The sequence below is a fragment of the Misgurnus anguillicaudatus genome, chromosome 17 (genome assembly GCF_027580225.2).
Source record: "Misgurnus anguillicaudatus chromosome 17, ASM2758022v2, whole genome shotgun sequence".
In the NCBI taxonomy this organism is placed as follows: Eukaryota; Metazoa; Chordata; class Actinopteri; order Cypriniformes; family Cobitidae; genus Misgurnus; species Misgurnus anguillicaudatus.
Window position 1 is genome coordinate 28,292,336 of NC_073353.2, and position 16,982 is coordinate 28,309,317.

At 37.6% G+C, this 16,982-nt stretch overlaps 1 long non-coding RNA gene across 1 annotated transcript in view; it reads right to left on the reverse strand.

Annotated features, from left to right (window-relative positions):
- The window catches only part of LOC129452311 (uncharacterized), a 57,575-nt gene extending 40,893 nt beyond the window's left edge, over window positions 1-16,682 (reverse strand). The window contains exons 1-2 of the long non-coding RNA XR_008647067.2: window positions 16,346-16,682; window positions 15,913-16,022 (exon numbers count right to left, since the gene is read on the reverse strand). This is a non-coding gene — a long non-coding RNA (uncharacterized lncRNA). The remainder of the gene's footprint in view (window positions 1-15,912; window positions 16,023-16,345) is intronic.
- Between the last annotated feature and the right edge of the window lie 300 nt (window positions 16,683-16,982).

Below are 16,982 nucleotides of genomic sequence, written 5' to 3' on the forward strand. Positions count from 1 at the left end.
AGTAAATTATCAGGAATTTTTATTTTTAAGAAAATGGACTAATCCTTTAATAGCATTAAAATGTCAATAATGCATTGTACTACCATTATTCAAGTTACTTAGAGCAACATACACAGAATATTCACAGCAAATGAGCCACAGTCACACAATACAAGTTGACACTAAAAGAGCATTCACGTCAGCTTTGTGCACTGTGGATCATTTTTGGTGGAAGTTTGATGAGGTCAAAATAAGTCACCTTTCACTGAATGTGTAAGCCATTTCATTTTGACCACGGGGACTGGGAAAACAATTGTTCATGACTGATTTTTCTCGGACCCCATAATCAAGCCCATGTGGATGGCGTGCCTTTCAACGTGCAGCAAGTCCCACTCTCAACCTGATTAAAGCACCAACCCTCACCTGCTCTTCATTATTGCAGACAGGAAAAGCTAAAGTGAAATAAGTTAGCACCTGTATGTTCCAATTCTACGAGTTTTCTACGTGTACATAACTTTTGAGTGTATTGAGCTGACAGTCTTATAAACGATGGGGTTACAGGCTGTTTGTGCTGGAGTGGTGGTAGGTTGCGCCCTGGGACACAACTAAGGTGGGGTGCGGGGGGCAGACTCGAGCTGGAAAAAGAGCAGATACTTCCTGTGTAGCTGGGTTACAAGGATGAATTACGACCCGAGTAGGAAACAGGCTATTTGTAGCAGTGAGGGAACGTGCAATACATTTTAAATAATAAAATAACGGCCAAACTCTGCAGTTTGTTAAATACTCACTACGCTTAAGTTTATAGAGCGGCCTAATCCGATTGTGCGAAAAATAAATTGGCTAACAATGTTAAAGAGCCCTACAGTATGTGAGTAAATTGCAGGGTAGAAAGATGTACGATCCAACACTGGGTTTGTTCTACATTCAGGTGACCGATCCCTGGTTTCGAATGGAGGCCATTAACACACAGAGCTCTGAGCAACATTTAACCAATTTAGCAAATTATCTTCAGGGCTGTTTTATAAGTCGTACTCATTATATGCCGGGGCAGAGAGAGGCGACGCGTGAGAGTTCCTCATGCTTATTTCCATACATTACAGCCGCGCATTCCCAGCACACAGTGCAGGAAGCACCTGTTAGGATCCCCGTGGCCTCTTTCCACCCAGCTGACCACTTTCATCCCTCGACCGCCTCATAAACAGGTGGTTTTCTTCAAATCTCACTCTTTTACCCAGCAAAGGGGTGAAGTTGGTGACTGGTGGACGTGTGGAACCCCTACTAAGGCCCTGGGAGAGTACTTCTCACCACATGTTTAATACAATCACAGGTTATTTAGTCCGCTCTGAAATACAGTCGTTCTGCTAGGTCCGACTCCAAACAAATTTGGGGAAGAGGAGCCTTTAAAAGAGATGTCTGTTCCGTCGACAGAGGGGTTAAAGTTAATTCGATCAGGCATGTGTACCCTTTGCAAAAAGGGGAAACATCTGCATTCAGTGGCATGGCCCCATTTGTTGCAATTTTGGGTCTCATTTCCATTTGCAAGAAAGATAACTGCTTGCATATGGAAGCAATAGATAGAAGAGGTCAATGCAATTTCTTGCACTTGAGGGAAAAAAATCCTTACGTGGTAATCTTAGTTGGCGGAAGACGAAACAAAGATGTGGCTTTGCGTAGGAATACCTTGCAGTAATGGGCTTACCAGTCATTAGAATCTAACTAGATCCAGTAACTTTTCTTATCACTGCTATACTGCTATAACATGACATTTCAAAACTTGCCATAAAACAATCGATTTTGCTTAAATATTTCTGGACAGACATCAGACGTTTTAATCCTGTAAATACAATTTGGAAATGATGGTATAGTGGGCAGTACTCCGACATGTGGCGCAGACATGCTTTCGGTGACCCAAGTTCGATTGCCGCCTCAAGGTCCTTTGCCAGTTCCGTACCCCTTTCTCCAACCTGTTTCTTTTCTCCTTAAAGGGATAGTTCACTTTAAAATGAAAATTCTGTTATCATTTTCTCATCCTCATGTTGTTACAAATCTGTATAAAAAAGTCTGATGAACACTAAAGAAGATAAATGATAGTAAGCACACAGCTTATTGTAACAACTGACTTCCATAGTAGAAAAATATTATGGAAGTATTGTGATAAATGATACAGGGTTCCCACACCTTAGTTAACTTCAAATTCAAGGACCTTTCAAGAACTTTCCAGATCCAATAACCTCAAATTCAAGGACTAATTGTGGGGACTCACTGCACGTGAGAATAAGGTTACATTGTGTTACCTTTTAAGATACATTGTTACAGTTCCCTTTCGCTGGAACTCGCACTAAGTCACTGCGGTGACACTTTGGGGACGCCTCCAGAAGTAAGTGCGTCTGAATGTGTATATCAAATTCAACCAATGATGAGGCTTAATGACATAGACAGGGTGACGCGCGAAGTATATTGCTATCTGAAATATTGCCAAAGACGGCGATACAGGGACACAGAAAGTATGGCAAGGGAGACGCAGCGTCTCGTTCCCTTCTCAGGGAACAACAGTTACATACGTAACCCAAAACGTTTTCATGTGTCAAACACAACTATGCAAAAAAGCATTTTGGTATGAATCAACATTCGCATACAGAAGATATAAGCATTTAAAGCGAACAGTTTAGCACGTGTGCTTAAAAAGTCTAGAATTTTTATGATATTATCCTACACTACACAGGGAATAATATGGATTTTTTTTCCAGAAAACTTCTTGCATAAAATAGATTCAAGCACTTTTAATGACCTGTATCTGTGTACGTATAATTTCAAAAACTTGAGATATTGTGATAAATAATGGTATGCACACAGCTGATTGTAACCATTGACATCCATAGTAGAAGTATAGGAAGTATTGTGATAAATGATAAAGAAGATATTGTGATAAATGATGGTAAGCACACAGTTGACGGTACCCATTGAGTTCCATCATATTTGTTTTTCCTACTATGAAAGTCAATGGTTACAATCAGCGGTTTGCTTACCATAATTTATTAAAATATCTTCTTTCTTCTCAGAAAAAAAATTATACAGGTTAAGAACAACATAACAATAAAAAAGACAGAATTTAAATTTTTGGGTGAAAATAAGTCCAAAAATGCCACATATTTCAGGCAAAAATTTGTAAATCTCTTCACTTTGACAGAATTGACCTTGACACAAGAACAACTGATTGTCTGATATGCAATGTGTTAAACAACACAATAATGTAAAACTTTCCACGTTTCCATTGAGGTCCAATAGCAACTCGGCAAGAACGTTCTAGAAGAAAAAATGACTTTACAGATAATTATAATTGCAATTATAGAGGAACTTTTACCTCAAAGAAGCCGTCATTAGAGAAGTTAAACCTCCAGCTTAAAACTGATATCAAAGTCACCGGAGAGCAATTACGCATATAGCCGACTAGTTAGAGAATTTTTTCCCTTAACATAATGCCAGGATATTTTAGGGGAAATCTAATTGAGCGTCTTTTTGTGTGATTATTTATGATCAGAAAGCACCAAAAGATTTTTTTAAGGACCGATGTGAATGATTAAGTGGGTGATCTTTTTGGATTAATTACGACCAACGTCTCTTCATTTGGGAGGGCCCTATTATAAGGACGGTCTTGAAACATTAAAAACGGCTTTGAATCAAAATTGCATTCTGAAACATGGCTCAGGATAATGAACTGGGTCTGTGAACAAAGGACCCTTACATTACAGGAAGAAAACTGAATGTGGCAACAATTCTGTGCCATGTCTTTTTGGGGCATTTAGTCCTCACAGAGGATTCACCACTTACATGGTCTGGAATAACTCCAGTGCTTTAGTCTTCTAGTGATGAATTATGATAGGAACTGTGTACTTTAGGGATGTAAGACAATTAGCTTGGATTTCTGTGGAAAAGATAAATGCACTTTTCCCTACCAGCTGGATCAGATGGCTCTTATTCCTTTCAGAGTAGAGGTCAGGCTCTCATTTCCTGTTGCTGGGTTAAGAAATAGGTTGAGGGCCCCTGCACTCCCTTGGGAGTTCGAGTGGCCCTCGAGGACCAGCGCTGACGCCACCCAGAGGTGGAATACCAGTCAGTACCAATCCCATAATGGGCACAGTGTGCACATACAGAACTCATTAGCCTCAATCCGTGAATGTGTTTAACAGATACCCTCGGCTCTCCTTCCTCTCATAATGACTCATTAATTAAGTGTTTGTGTATCTAGAGGAATTAGGCAGGCTTCAGTCATGAATCACAAGAACCAGTCTTGAATTGCTGGTTTGATCTTAAAAACAATCTACAAGGCATACTTCTCCCAATTTAAACATCACACACCTCACTAAGAATTATGGCACTTGAGAGCTGTGGACATCAGCAATTTCAAGTTTTATACAAAGGAGCAGGAAAAAGGGCCCGTTATTATCTGCCTGTCTAAAAATTGAATGAGCAACTTTCATTAAAACTGATTAGAGTTGATGCATTGGGTGAAAACCTCAGAGCCAAATACATAAATGTATAAGGTATGCCCTAAAGGCATAGTTCACCTAAAAATGAATATTCTTTCATCGTTTACTTACCTTCAAGTTGTTAAAAACTAGGGCTGTCAAAAGATTAATCGTGATTAATCGCAATTAATCGCATCCAAAATAAAAGTTTTTGTTTACATAACATATGTGTGTGTGATGTGTATAATTATTATGTATATATAAATACACACACATTCATGTATATATTTAAGAAATATTTGCATTTATATACTGTATATACATTTATATAATTTATATTATATAGAAATATAAATATTTTATATATAAATATAACCGATTTTTCTTAAATATATACATGACTGTGTGTTTTTATATATAAATAATAGTGCTGGGCAAAGATTAATCACATACAAAATAAAAGTGATTTTTTTTCATAATATATGAGTGTGTGCTGTGTGTAATTATTATGTATATATAAATACACATACATTCATGTATGTATTTAAGAAACACTTACATGTGTATATATATTTATTTATATTTGTATATATTCTATATTATATATAAATTAAAAAATTGATATATAAATAAAAAAATCTGAAATGAATATATCTACATCCTGTTTCCTGCTTGCTTACAATTATCTTACTTTGTGTTTAACAACAAAAAAATGTATACAGGTTTTTAACAACTTGAGTGCAAGTAAACAATAACATAATTTTTATTTTTGGGTGTACTATAATTTTAACATCAAAGCATTGAGATTGTAACAAATGTCTATTATCATTATATTGACCACAGACTCTTAATTTAGACAAAAATACCATATAGTAAGGACAGTAAAATGAAATTAAATTAAAAATTAAGCGTTATTGTATGACTTTACAGATAGAACAGTCCTTTACAGGACAAATCATGACATACTATACTACAGACAAATACAAATATATCACAATGTCAGCACGTATAAGCCAATAAAGTCATAAACGTTAGCAACATTTCCGACGTACAAACATTTACAAAGCATACACTACACCCAAAGCCAATTCGAACATAAAATCTGGCGTGGGAAATGGCAATTACGAAGTATAATAAAATATCATTGCAATGATTCATGATTTATGGTCTGTTTTTACATTAAACATGTTACGTGTACAATGACACTAACGTCCCATACCTGCATGGTAACAATAAAAGCAGCGCTCCATTTTTCCCTTTAAGGTTGCAGTCTGCTGCAGGGACAGAAATGCAATTAAAAAACAATAATAATTCTTTACACACAATAATGGGTGAAAAAACTGCATTAGGCTTTCACTCTGGCATTTCTGCGTTTTTATGTTTGTGACCGAGCGCTCCACAGAATAAAACAGAGACCTCTGTGTTCCACTTCCTCCACGTTATTACCTATCAAAAGAGTTTATGAAGTCCTTTACAAAGCATTTGACAGGGGCGTAACATGTTTAATAGCTTGCTAAGTCAAGGCATGGCCCCATAAGTCTCATATAATCCTTTCAGAATGTGAAGGAATGTGAAACATGTGCTTTGATTTCACTATTCGTTTTATTGCTGGTTTGCCTTCAATAGAGACTTTGATTGCCTGGATCTGGATTACAATTTTAATTTGATAAAAATTTAATTGTGCATACTCGCCTATATATGTAAAGAGTAAATGCCATATAAGAATCAATATATATATATGTGTATATATGTGACGTCACTGTGTCTTGTTTGCGTTTGATCTAGTGTTGGCACCTGAAATATGTTCCACTTTTACTCTTTGATCTGTATCTGTATTTGATCTGTATTATATTTCACATTATATTTTAAGCCGAATTAAGCTGTTTTAAATAGTGAAATAAAAATATAAATGGGAATCATGAAAATTCTATTTGTGGGGGCCAGTGTTGATTCTGTGGTGGGCCACCACAAATAAATCATGTATGGGAAACACTGTATATATATATATATATATATATATATATATATATACATTGTTCCTTCCAATTGGTAGAGCATTGTGTCAGCAGTTAGATATGCATCTATATTTTTTAGTGAAAAAACATAGGCATCAAGGAATCTAGGCTTATTAGCATACAGCAAAAAACCTTCATTGTGAATCTGTTCATATGCATTTCACTGAATGAGCCAAATATGCATCTACACACACATCATCAACTGTCTTACCTAATCAAACTCTTAACAAATACACATAAGTCGCCTCTTTCATCAGTTTTTATTGCTTAAGACTCGCTGCATGAGTAACAAAGACTATATGCGTGTAGGGTGAAATTTTGTAACAATGCAATATAATTCAACACAGTGGTAAAGAAGGGGGCGTAGGGGTATCGCGTTTCATTCTATAAGTCTATTGAGAAAGCATTGAAAGTGGCAGTCTGGTCATGTGCAATAAGGCATCACCCATTAGCCCTGTTGGGTTGGATTTATTTTAATTCTCTAATCCTCTAATCAGGGCTTCTCCCCTGCAGCCACTCAACCAGTCAATGACAGCTCTGATGCTAAAGTCATGTCTCAAGGCTAGTGGAGAACTCCCAAGTCTCCTAAGTGGCATTTGACTCCACGAGCCCGAGACGAAGAAAGAAGCATGCAAAAAAATCACATGAAACATTCCCCCTAAAAGTGCCGCTCTCGAGAAGAGCCGGCCTAATGGGGAAATTATTTATGAACTATTTGCAGTGCACCTGAAAATACCTCCAGTGAAATTATGTTTGGCAACCTGAACTGCTTTGAAGTCAATGGAGTGGCAATAAAAATTAGCCCTTCATTAAAGAACTGCACCCTTCAAACGGAACTGGCCAATGCTCAGAGGGTCGGGAACGGCACTGCAGATCCAGCCCTCGGCAGCGGGGCACACATGTTAGCAATTTGCCTGATTCTCTGCTGTTTTTATGATTTTCTCCCAAACTTTTCTCTCCGCCGCACTCCTTTTATGTCGCATTTAGGAAATTAACACTAACCGACAAATTACTTTGTAAATAAAGGGGTATAACTTTAGAATGTTGAAACCAGGACTTGCCCGAGGCGAGTGCTGCTTGCAGAGCAACAAAGGGATCCTTGATAGCTGTTTTAGATATGCCAGCGCAGAACCAGGCTTTATTTTATCAAGTGCACATAATTTTTCAATTGAAATTAATGTAAGGCTTTCATTTCCCCAGTGTGCGGCACTTGTGCTACACGTCCACGCTTACTTGGAAACGGCTGAACTTATGGAGAAGGCCTTCAAGAGAAGCGGGGGTCATTTGTAAAGTGCTCTGGGGTTTAGCCAGGAACAAACAATTCTTATTCACAAAAAAGAAAAAGGGAATAAAAAACAGCAGGACTAAAATCAGCCGCTGCGATCTACAGAAACCAGACGCTCAGAACTCCGAAGGACTGTGATCTGAAGCGATGTATGCTAATGACTTAATCACTTACATTTGTAAATTGTATTATTGTAAAAGAAATTACAGTACTGATTAAATTACTGATATTTATCTCCTAATAGCACTGATTAACTGTTGATGATAATCTGTCATTGTGAAGGCTTATATTAGCCGCATCAATCTTTCAGAACAATAAACATCTAATATGAAAGCAAACTTTTGTCTGTTCAGCGGCCAGATGGCGCGTTTAAGTGAGGAATGCAATGCAGAGCGGCCGTAATTTTGATGATGGGAACCAAAACTGTTGCTTTTTTTAATTGAGTTGTTTTGCCCCATTAACCCTTCATCAAGCACCTACATCAAATTAACGGCGAGAACAAAGGTACTTTTGTTATCCGGCTTTATATACATTTTGGTTTTACGTGTCTTACGCATTCTTTAACGGCAACTACAGCTCTCTGTTTCACTCCAACGTAGCAATCAGTACTGAAAGAGTTCAGTGTTGAAAGCTTTACCAAACCTTAATGTATTTATAAGTGCACATTCGGTTCAAAAGCACTCTCGCATGCAACACAAAAGCGTTCACTAGAAGCGCCTATAAACTTCCATTGACAAAATCCGAAGAATAAGAAACGTGGGTCTCTAAATATTTGGAATACTGGTCAAATAAATCTGGAGGGAACTACACTTTGGGACAGCCACCCAAAATAGTGTTTGCCGAAAGCTCTGCCGAAAATCCTGATGCCTCGCCTCAAAAGCTTTGAAGGCAATACAAAAGTAGAAAAGTCTGTGAAGTTATTTTCCCATGTTGGAGCTACATTCTGCTGGTATAAATTATGCATTAGACATATGTATATGTATTGACTTTAATAAGGGAAATTTTAGACGTGCCAGCTATTGTACCAATCACTCGGGGGTATCGGCGCTCAAAGAACACGCTTTCTCGTTCACCTATCACCGTGGCTGACTCGGGGTGAAGCCTTGGGAAATTAAACGAATTAATTAAAATAATAATAAAGTCAGAGCTCAGGTATTTCAGATACTGCAGCACAGCTACATTTGATTTGCTCGCCGAGATATTTGCGAGGGCTTTTGAGATTCCCGTTCCCTAATCAGGACGCCAGTGACACCTCACAGCTTGCTTCTCATCATCGCCTTGACATTCCAGTGCATTTTATTGTGAAATACTTGATGATGGAAAGGTGTAGTGAGGAACTCCTCGAGACCCAAACGTAAGTGCACCGTGACTGGATTTAGAACGGTTGAAAGGAAAACTGCACCACAAAGTCTTGCTAAGGATGCCACCATATTGCAGGTTTTGCGGTTCAAAGTCTGACGTTTACAGATCCACTCCCCATGGTGTACATGTATTATCTGAAGTGACTGTGAAAGAAATGCGAGAGATGTCTTGTTATACCCAATTGGGCAAATGGCATGAGAACAACCGATCCAAGCTGGAGCTTCGTAACCTCTACAGTCTGCAGGCCACCCTTTAGAGCACATAAGGGGAATGTAAAACACCTGTTGAGGGTAAAGCCCTGATGGCACACGCTGTCAAAACCCAATAACTCTGAATGACTTTAACTATAAGCTCTGGCCATGTGGTGCACGTCTTTCTTGGGAGGTATTTCTGAGCAGGGGGAAAGATCTGCTCACTCAGTAAGTCTACTGGCCTTTTCGCCAACTTTTGTTATATGATGATGGCCGTTTTAAGCTTATTCTTAGCAAATATGATTTTCTCTTATAAAGCCATGTAAAATTATATCGAGCAAATTTTCTACGAAAAGATGCACAGCAAGCTGACAGCAATTTGATGTAACAGACAAGACTGGAAATCAATGATAATAGTTGCAGGTAAGAGAACATCACAGCATCCATTAATCATTCAAGCGGTTAAGCAATGTGCGAGGACACACAGGTTGAGGGAGTGAAGGCTGCAGCCACAAGCTTTGGCACTAAAAACGCTTGCATTTTCTTGATGAAAGATAAATGTTAAACAACGAGGAGCCCTAAAATCACAAGAGATATTGCATCTAAGCAGCTGCGAAAGCTGTCTGTTTATTACAGGGATACCAGAGAAGAGAAAAAGACAGCAATTATGAGAAGAACTGACGGACAACTAGCAACAAAAAGAGCAATCTTCTCAGCAGCCTAACAATGTGATGAAGGACGCCAGATCTTTTGAAGCAGCGCTCATGAGAGGTCACCAAGCATTTGGTCTCCCACGAAAAAGCTCAGCGCATTAACTATTGAAGAGGTCGTGATGTGTAGAGCAAATGAGTAAAGTGGGGAAGGCGCAACGCTTAATTGAGCAAACAGCTGTGAAATGACATCAGCCAAGTGCGCTGTGTTTTCACTCTGCAACAATTTCGCTCTTAAAAGGTTCCATCAGTACCTCGACAGCAAGCCATAGTCCCGTACATTTAATCTTCGCTGTTTTGCAGGCTGCCAGCTGGCAGGGTTCAGAGCAAAAGTGTTCTGGTGTGGGTCACTGGTGTGGAGCTGCCATAAGTGACTCATTGTGCTGCCTCCTGTCAGTCACACTACAGAGTGCATTACATTCCACTGATGTGAAAGCACCAGCAACCATATCTGCGCAGGCTCTGGATTTATCAAAACACCTCCTAAAAAATTTCAAGGCAATTTATGGATCAAATGCGTGGGAAAAACCTCTAATGGGGGGACTGTGCCTTCTTAAGCCATGATATTCAGGCAGGGTTTTTTCGGAATAACCCTTCACATTACATTAGCCACTTAATGAAGATCAGTGTGGAAATCTCAATGTGACGTTTTAGGTGAATTTACGCTGGTCGGAATTCTAACAGCTGTGATTCAGCACTTAAGTTCTTAACTACATTAACCTCATAAAATTTCCTTCATTTTAGTATTTGTGACATCAAGGGACCAATTGGAAATGAAATCTCTTTAAACGGTAAAGCACAACATGGCAACACAAAGCCTTTAAGGATGCATTTAAATAATCTTTTAGTAAAATAAACCCTTCAGAAATCCACCAACCGAATGTGTGCTACATAACTGTTTTACATACATTAACATTTAGGAAATTAATAAAAATACACTTATAAAACGGGCAGTTCTGGTTCTTCATTCTGAATGATTGTTACGCGTTCTAAGCCTAGATAAAATACCCCGGTAACCCCATGGTTCAGACCGCATTACATAAGTATCACTGAGCCACTGTTGCTGCGTACTGATTTATGAAAATAAACACCACAGTTTTTAATCATATATTTATTTTGTTTACAGTTTCAGAATTAATGGCGATATCCAGATAAATGTCAATAAATATTGTTGAGTCATCTCATCAATAAAGAGAAAACGTTCCCTGAGGAGTTTCTACCTCAAATTCATATTTCCGCTATCCACTGGTTGGCGATCTTACCCAACTTAAACACTGACGCATTCACTCAACACTAAAAACACCGTGTAAGTTTTGATCATGCTCTGAATCTGATCTCTTACAAAAGTTATTCATAAAAATGGAATTATCTTCGCTTTTAGCTGAAAATTTGAAAGGTGATAAGAGAACAAATGAAGGTAGGAAGGCAACTTTTTAAAAAAAATGCTGACGGGGAAAGAGTTAAGCATGCTTCCAAACATATTTGATCATCACTTCAACAGTTGCACGATGAATGTTGATAAATGAAAATAAACACCACAGTCTTTAATTTTTCATTGTGTTTTTGCTGTGTCTGTGTTGGTTGGGAACTACGCTCTGTTTCAGCCACACTTTATTCTGAGGAACTACTTTGTTTGGCGGAAGAGTAATATTTGTACGAATATAATTACAACTTATTTGTGTTACATTTTATGAAATTCTGCTATGCATATGAAGTAACCGTGTTATAAAAGCAATAAGCAGTTGTGTTACAGTGCATTTTATAACTGACTTCGCGTCGTGCCTAACAACGCCCCTTAGCTGTTATAAAAAGCACTGGTAAACCACTGCTTCTTGGGGCTTATTGCTTTATTTTACACCAGCATTGGGTCAAAAGGGACAAATCCAACTTTTGAGTTAAATTATGTTTATATTTGGCCCAGGCCAGGTATATATGGTCTGGCCAGGATATTGTAATTTAAGAAGTGGAGTTGCATCCCTCAACTGATGTTTATGTTGTCATTTTGTGTATTGGCCACCAGTTGTGTGATTGCAGTACCAGTTTTAGCCACAAGTTTTGTGATTGCAATACCAGTTTTGTCCACAATCCTACATACTGTTCCTTTAATTTACACCTGCTCCCATGTGTTTGTGATGACAGTGCTTCACTGACAAATTTAAATGCAAAATTTTTTTAGGAAAAACTATTTGTACTGACACATGTTTACTTATTATTTCTTTAGACAGATTCGTCTTTTCTATTCATTTTTAATTAAATTATGTAATCTGATGAGTTTTAAGCTCCTTTTCACTCTGTTTGTTTCTTCTGTGATTGCTGTGATCACAGGTGTTGAGCAGCTTACTCCTGGGTCATAAAGTACACCTGATTTCTCACAACATACACAGACAGATGACTTGCTGATTTGTCCTGTGTTTATATGAAAATCTGATTTATTCTCTTGTGTTTTTATCTAGATTACCATTTATCTCACAGCACCAAATGTGCCATTATTAATGTAAATGTTATTTATTTGATGTTTATGCATCAGTACTTTTTATTTCCATTTGTAGAGATTGTTTAGAAATCCCTGGTAATATACCATGGTGATTTAGGTCACTATAACCGTGATGTAAATTTTTTATACCATTTCATCTCTACCAATGATTTGGGTTTGTCTATTTTTGACCCAATGCTGGGTTGAAAATAACACAACAATTTTTAGACACCTTGAATTCATGCAAAAGCATCTGCCACGTGCATAAATGTAAACTGAATTTGAGGTAGACTATTTTAAAAAAAACGAATTGATTTGAAACTTTATAAATTACAAAAGGGTGCATAATTTCATAAAGATATTGACAACCAAGTTCATTAAGCAACTATGAAAGCTAAGCACAAGATCTTCCCATGTCTCCTCTTTGGTTGTCCTCAATAATCACACCAATCTGCTGCTGTTATCATGTCAAGATGTCTCTCTGCATCTTTCTGCAAGACAATATTTAATTCATATTCATGTTATTTCATTTCTACATGAAAGGCACTGAGGTTTAGGGCAAACTTTTCCTCCCCTCCATCTTCGAAAACCTCTGATAGCCGGCAAGGTCGCAGACGGGTTTTAATTTCATGCTGATAATTTAGCAAATGGCCTGCACTGGATCACTTTGATGTTGCAGAAGTTTTGGAAATTTCAATCTTGAGCCAGCTACCACGACCCCGCTTCATTAGCGGACCTTTAAATGGTTCACAACAATTAAGCCTGTCAAACGGCTTTTCTCTGCCCAGGAGTAAACCTTGACTAATGATTTGCTAAAAAGTCCTGACTGTCTGTTACAGTGAGCAGTAATTGAATTTAAGCGCTAACAAGCCTTTGAACAAGTGAAAGAAATATTTTATAAGCTTGATGCAATTTGGTGGAGCAGATAATGAATTGTAATGAATATTCCCCCCTGATTTTTCAGTGTAATTGTCGTTTTTCCGAACGTAATAATAACAAGCAGGGAAACAAATCCAGTCGAAGACAGAGAACAATCAGACTTCAATATCTTTCTCTCCGTGTCTCGCTTTCTTGTTCTTTTCCTTTTTTTGGCTTTTGTCTTGGCTATAGACCGACACTGTTTCCCGCTATTTTGTATTCTTTTGCGTTCACCACCAATAGTTTCACAGCTATTTTAACGAGCTTGATGTGTCGCAAGAATGCATGCCCAGTTCACTGTGTGTACAAGAAAAACGATGACAACTATGCTGTTAATGTTACGCTTTCGAGCCTGCACATAACATAACTATAATGTGAATAAGTAAAAAATAGTGCTAAAGTTTTGTTTCAGGCCAAATGCAGTTTAATTGATCATGCTTTAATCGACCAACAGCAAACATGCATAGATCAAAACGTTTTTAAACCAGAATAATTGCATTTTGTGTCGGCCATTAACATGACCCCTCATTAGGAAATAAATACAGCACATACACATATTATATAAATGTGTGCATGTGTCTAGGAACTTAAACGACTGCAAGTGCTCTCTTCTTTGTGGAGTTCTTGTGGTTTATTAATCTAAAAAACTATGAGTTGTTTTGCAAAAAACTCTTTTCCTTCAATGTAGTCAATTCACAGAAAAGAAATCTGACATCAAACGATATCATCTAATATGGACCACTTACGCAGTAACAGATCATAACAAGTGTCACAAGCTCGGTAAATTAGCACACAAAATGATGAATTGGATGAAATTGTGTCAGATAAAAACAATCAAATATTAAAAGAGGATACACTTTTCACTTTGACATCAAAAAGTAATCAGCCACAAGAGCCACATCATTTTCTCCATTTAGCGTTAAAGTAATAAAAGCAACGTCAAAGTTCTTAGCGTGATACAGGACCCCGGCTGTTCATTACACCCCGGACTCTATACTTTTCCTCTTACTAATAGGGACAATATTTAGGCGAATAAGGTCATTATGGTAATAAGAGTGTTGATAATAAGTCGCAGTTTGCTTATTTGTTTTCCTTTGGCTGTAAATGTTGTGATGAACAAAGGAGGCCAATTAGATTTTAGTCTTTTTCCGAATTAGATTGCTTAGTAGAAAAACAGGGCCATATGCTTTAAATTCATCAGGGATGAACGGAAAATGTGATTAAAATTTCAGAGTAAACTCCTTGTTGGAGAATATATGTTTGCGTATCGGGACACACCGCACACTCGCTGTAATTACCTGAGAGAATTTGATTCCTCCTAAGTGGGTTACCAGTGGATTTGGAAGTATTCACAGAGTGTTAAAGGTTTGGGTGAGTTATTGTATTTTATTGTACGATCTTGCAATAAGGCAACTAATTGTGTTAAATGCCCGAGCAGAAACATTGCTCAAAATAGTTTTTAAAATTATATTATCAGTTAATTTCCAGCTCCTTCCAACCTAACTTATTTACTAGCTTACACTTAACTTAAATGTATGCATAAAAGAGAAGGCCTAATATATGCACTAAAGTTAAGCGTGCGTATTTGTATCTACAGGGACTTTTTATAACCTGCTTTATACAATCAATAGCACTCATAGCTTTAGCTTATGTCAATGTCTTTGAAAAGGACAGGCTTCCCAAATCATCATCATCATCATATCTACAGACACACTAGGGCTGTCACAATTATTAAATAATCGCCTCATTGCGATTGCTTGACCTCATCGCAATGATTTCAAATCACCCCAAAGATTGCACATCTCTTTAAAAAAAACAAAAGGGGGAGCTGCAGCGCATGTATAAATGAGACAGTATGTAATGCCGCCCCTTCACTCACAGTGTAATGTGATACATTGCAAAGTCATTTAATACAGTGGAAAAAACAGCATTTAAAAAATGCTGCAAAACTTTGAAAAGCAGTATGAACATACAGAACAGCAATTCCAAATTTAGGGAAGAGAAGGATGCTATTCTTAAGGATCTGTAAGGAATTAATTTTTTTGCAGCCACTACAGACATGTGGTCCAGAACTAATATGACCTTAGTAGGCTTTGCTACTTTTTAAGGCCTGTATTGGTATAGTCAGTTTATTTTGATTGCATTTTTATTTTATTTTTAGTTATTTTTCAGAAACTTTTGTATTTCTTACAAATAATTTCCAGTTTTTGAAATATATTCATTAAATAATTACTTTTAAATATGTGTCTTTTATATTTATTGCGGGTTAAACCTTGCAAAAGATTTAATTTAAATAATCACAACAATGTGTAAAAACTTATTTCATGAAGTAAACAAAAAAACCTAAGATAATTAAACGTCAAAGCCCTAAAACAGGCAATTAATCGTCATAATCTTCACAATTTATTAGACAATTAACCGCCAGCCAAATTTCATTACCGTGACAGCCCTAAGATACACACACACACATACAGTATGAGTTCTTGAGTACTTACCCCTGCAGTGGTACTTACACATATCCAGTAAACAATAAATGGTGGACAACGGCATTCCCAATGCAAAGGTCATGGGTTCGATCCCAGAAAACAATCCAGTTTCCAATGAGAAAAACTTTTTGCACTTGCTGCTTTGCCAACCAAAGAAAAAAACACAAAAAAGTCACTGATCATGCTCTTCAAATGTTTAGATATACCTTACAAATGCCACAGTATTCAGTTGTTACTAATACAATACCCTACTCATATTTGCAATGCACACTTATTTCCATGAGTTTCGAACAAGTGTCCCAAAACAAGGGGGTTAGGCTGCTAAAATACAGGAATCATTATTTTGGTGGTTTCAAGTTCTCATACCCCACGAGTCCTATCATTTTATATATAATATTAATGCTAATGTCCTTATTTATAAAACATTTTAATGAGGAAAAATCTTGGGGAATGAACTCACCACATCCACCTCAGCTGTTGACCCTGATGTCACTGCAAACGTTTATTCTTCTTAAACAGCTTCTACCACCCTGCCTGGTCCAACCAACTTCCCAATTTAGGCTCAAGCAATCAGTCTGCCATCATATTGTAAACAAAACCATGTGATGCAACCGTCTGCAGCTACAGTATTAAACTTAATACCTGAAAATGCAAATTGTTTTGGCAGGCGGGGTAATGGCATTTCGATGCCCTATTCAATCGTATCACGTTTGGAAATGTCTGGGCTTGATGAGTTTCTGTCAGGAACTTCCTGATGACATTTGGCGGTTCGATTCGCCGCCAGCTCTACAGAAGCGTTCGACTTCAAACGGGTCTGCGCAGATCGATCGGCGTTTGACATCACGTTCCACGAGAACGATTAGAAACGCGTGGCTCTCACGGGACTTTGATGTCATTTAGCGTTCAATCTCCACAGCTTCGTTTGGAATAGCTGTAACGTTGACGCCTCTCGTTAATTTCGCGCTGTTTTGACGCGCAATAGATCACGAGATTATGTTGCAGCTTCTTGGTCTTCTTGACCATTAAACATCTACAAACATGTATTGTGTGGGTGCAGTATGCATACATTACGGACATAAATTCAGCATAAATTGTCA